Raw genomic sequence first — 4,558 nt, forward strand, 5'->3', positions numbered from 1 at the left:
TGTTTAGATTTTTTTTTTCTTTTCTCCATTCAAGCTCAGTCAATGTGTTTGTTGCCTCAGAGATTAATGTGACAGAGTGTAAAGTTGAGAAGAGGAGACTCTTACATAGGTGATTTCCAAAATCCTCAGGACTTAGGAACATGGAGAGGATGACTTAGGACATAGAAAAATTCAGAGAAGAAACATCCAAAGTGAGAGAATGAAGTTTCTTCCCACCAGAAAGGAATATAGTGAGAGCAGAGATGTTGAGAGGTGGTGTGGAGAAGACATCTGAAAGGAGATAACAACATAGATATGAAGAACATTTCTGCAAAGGGTCTTACTCTCAACCTTTCATTATGGGAGCTGAGTGTGCAGCAATAGACTGCTCCCGGTGAAGATCACTCAGCCTCATGCTCATTGGTGCTCTGGCACTGCCTAACATCTGAGGGACCATGTGTAAACTGTCCAGTCCTCAGTTTTTCCTTGTACATTAAGGCCAAAGAGACAAAGGACCATTCTTTCCAAGGTCCTGCTCTTGTTGGGCAGAGAGGTCCCTTCTTTGTCATCACTTTCTTCCATATGTGCCCAGCATGACTGATGCTGTCTATTATCTAAAAATGTCCTTCAATAACTTCCTTGACTTTTATAGCATCCCAGGACATCCTTAAATGAAAAATGTGTATTTCTCTGGACAGCAAGCAAGGAGGTAGGCATTGAGGAAGTGTTAAGTCCCTATACTTGTAATGGGAGTTGGGATGGGGAAGTGGGTGGTATTGAATGGAACCAGTTTTCTGAACCAGAGACTCATCAATGGCATTGGTAGAGGGATGGAAAATTTCTTCCCTTACTCAAGATATTTCTAACAAACATGTTATCTAAATATGCATATTATATTTATATTTCTTTTCTAAATATTTTATGTAGCTATTAAGTAAAGTTGGTAAGTAAAGTATGGTATAGCATTTTCTTTTTTAGCTATACCCTCTGTTTTACAGAACTGGCACACTGGGCACCCATAAACTTATTTTGTTTAGCTCACACAGTTTTTAATTAAAATTAATTTCTAACATTTAAATATTTTGAAATTGAAAATGAAAATCCAAATTTCTGACTACTCTTGTAAACCTGGATGGTCGAACAACACTGGGACTGTTCTTGCATAGCTGCAGTTGACTGCAGCTGAATAGACACTGGCGCCCTAAGCCAAGGCAAGTGCTCTCTAGCCACTTGCCCACAACTACTTTATTCATTGCCTTTTCTTTCTGGGCCTTGAATTAGCGTGCAAAAATGCTTGCATGAGGAAGCATAATATCCCTTCCAAGAATGATCTAGCCTTTCAATTTCAAGATGAAATATGGCACACTGATAAATATTTGCTGCACACCCACACATACACACACTTAAAAACACAAAGTATATGCATACTGATGAATCAAATCATCCTCAAGTGTGAATTACTAAAAGGGAGATGTATCTCCTGTATTGAAAGAAAGCCCTGTAGGATTTAAAATACAAGGAATGCATGGAGAAGGTGGGCAGCATGTACACAGCTGAAATATAATGGATCAATCTAACAAGAAATCTTGCATAGAGAGTCTAAAAGAATAGTCTGCTTTTTCCCCTTAGAAAAACAAGTTGATGGGTGCAGCACACCAACGTGGTCCAAGTATACATATGTAACAAACCTGCATGCTATGCACATGTACCCTAGAACTTAAAGTATAATAAAAAAAAAAGAAAAGAAAAAGAAAAAAAAAAAAGAAAAACCAGCATTGATAATGGAGAGAATAGGGAAGGTTCTGGGACACAGAATAAGAAGGACAAAAGTTTATCTTTGGAAAACTAAACCTGTAACAACTTGTTAACACTTTATTTTAAAAATCAGCTTTTGATTTATGAAATTTTCAAAGATAGTTAAAATGGTCGTTTCCTAAGAAGAACCATTCCTTTTTTATATTTAAAAGAATCCTAGACATTAGAGTAATAATAATTTATAGATACTATTGCCTTAAATAAATGTAAAAAAGAACTCATGACATCTCTTTTGCCAAGGTTACTCAAAATTTAGGAAATTACATAAATACACTCAGAAGTTCAAGGGTCAGCTTTTCCTTATCTTCCATCTTCTTCATGCATTTGCAATATATTACAAAGACTGATAGCTGCCATATAGCAGATGAAACATTTGCTGGGATAGGAAAGTTTAACTGATGTAACTTAAAAGTACTGCAGATACCTGATGAATGTCAAAATGTCATATTCCCCTCTTTGCTGTATTACTAGAACCATTTGATTTTAAAGAGAACATAAAATGTCAAAGCATCAGAAAATTTCTATATGGTCTTTCTGTTTAAGGTTCACCACCTTTCTTGGCTATTAATCAATATACTCAATAAAAAGCTTTCATCACTCCAAAAAAATAAAAATTCAAGGGAGTTAGCACTTGAGGCATTGTCTTCCTTAAAACACTTACAATTTGATTCCCCCTGACAGCTGTTTATGTTGAAGATTACTAACATTCCCAAAGTACTTCATAGTAAAGATTAAACCTGAAGATTATGAAGGCTTATGCATTTTAACATCCTGTGATGTGACCTTAATCTACTTAAACCTAAAGAAAAAAACTCATTTTATAAAGACCCTTTTAGCTATTTAGACATGATTCTTTATTTTTTGAATGCTTATTTGGCATATGAACCAGAAATTTAAAGTGTACCAAAAAAATATGTCTTGAAAAAAATTAAAAACAGCCATTTGCAGCATGATGGAAAAGTTCTATAGAGCTCTGAGGGAAGTCCATTCAATTTCACTGGCATTCATAAATGATGACTAATGCATTCAAATAGAATGAGTAATTTACCAAATTACGGACATTTGGATGGGCTCAGAATGAAGATGTTGTTTGTTTGGATATGTCCTGAAGTGAATCTCAATGAGGTTTACTTCGTTATGCCTGACTCTACAAATAGACTTCAGTCACAATTTGAACAAAAGCCCTGACATGTAAATAAATGTGCAAATGATGCTCAGCTACATTACTCTTTTTGTCCTCGGACCACTCAGGAACAGTCAACTCCATTAAAAAAAATCAGTCACAAATAGATGGCACCATTGTACTTATCACAAAAGCACCATAAACTTGGCAAGTTATCAGTGTTGCACCCATTCTCTTCATGCCACAAAAACCAGGTCCACACATGCTACAAAGTACCTCTTCTAGCAGCCGTGGGCTACCCTACAAAAAGTGGACCCACCACACTTGCATGCTAGTGCCTCATAAGACTGGCACCTCCCATTGGACAGCACAAGAAAAGAGCTTTAAACTTCAGAGTGCTTCTTTTAAAGGGCTTCCACCCACTTGTATGAAGCAGAGATGAAGGGCAACAGCAAACCCAATTTCCAGTCACAATAACATGCATTGCTAAATGTCTTGTGATGGGGCTCAAACTCCAACACACTTTGGCAGTTTCTGTAAAGATCAGAAATTCCAGGTGACAATATAAAATCAGTCCTTCATATAATCATTTCATCTGTATCCCAAAATGAATTAGACCTACTATACATCTGGTCAAAAAATTCTGAACATTTTCTAAAGTTGACTGAGGAAATAAAAATATAACCTTTGCCTCATAAACTGAACTGACTTACTAACAGATTATTCTAGAGGTAATCACTTCATTACTTAAGCTATAAAATCTACCTAATTGAATTTTGATAATCAGGGGAAATCTTACTAACACTGTGTCCAAAGCAGTTCTGTCCATTTTCCTGCCAGAATGGTCATGATCCTGGCTACTGTTAACCTGTTCATTCTGAGGCTTCATTCAAACACACATAGAGCACCAAATATATCACAGATCCAGCAGAAATGGTACTGAGACCTGGAGGATACAATCTTGCATAGAAGAGATATGTTGACCAAGTGACTGGAGGGTCATAAGGGCTTTAAAGTACCAGTACAAACTTCTGTGGACGATTACCACAGAATTACCACAGATTCCCTTGTTCCCTAGTCTAAGGGAACAAGGATGGCTTCTCTAAGGAGCGATGTTTAAGCTGAGACTTGAAGGATGGTGCTACTGACTAGGTGAGTAAGTAGCATGAGCAGGTAGGAGGATTCTAAGCCGAAGAAACAGGACATCCAGAGGCTCCAAAAGAAGGAGGATGATGTATGTGGAACTGCACAGAGACTAGTGTGGCTGCAATGGAGAGAGGCAGGAAGTGTCTAAGGCTGAGGCAGCAGAGGCAAGAGTCAGTCAGATCATCCTAGGCCTTAGGAACTTTTTAGAGCCTGTGGGCTTTATTCCAGAGATGACTAAAAATCATTAGAAGGTGGAAGAGTTTCGCTGGGGCTGCCTTGACGAAGTACCACAGACTGAGTGGCAGAACCAATTCATTTTCTCAAAATTCTGGAATTTACAAGCCCAAGATCACGATGTCAGCAAGGTTGTTTTCTCACAATTCTGGAATTCATTTTCTCACAATTCTGGAAGTTAGAAGCCCAAGATCACGATGTCAGCAAGGTCGGTTTCTTCTAAGGGCTCTCTCCTCGGCCTGTAGGTGGCTGTCTTTTTCC

General features: G+C 37.7%; 1 long non-coding RNA gene across 1 annotated transcript in view; it reads right to left on the bottom strand.

Annotated features, from left to right (window-relative positions):
- Positions 1-4,558, bottom strand: part of LOC105499721 (uncharacterized) — a 60,429-nt gene that overhangs the window by 36,151 nt on the left and 19,720 nt on the right. The window lies entirely within an intron of this gene.

This window comes from Macaca nemestrina, chromosome 5 (assembly GCF_043159975.1).
Source record: "Macaca nemestrina isolate mMacNem1 chromosome 5, mMacNem.hap1, whole genome shotgun sequence".
In the NCBI taxonomy this organism is placed as follows: Eukaryota; Metazoa; Chordata; class Mammalia; order Primates; family Cercopithecidae; genus Macaca; species Macaca nemestrina.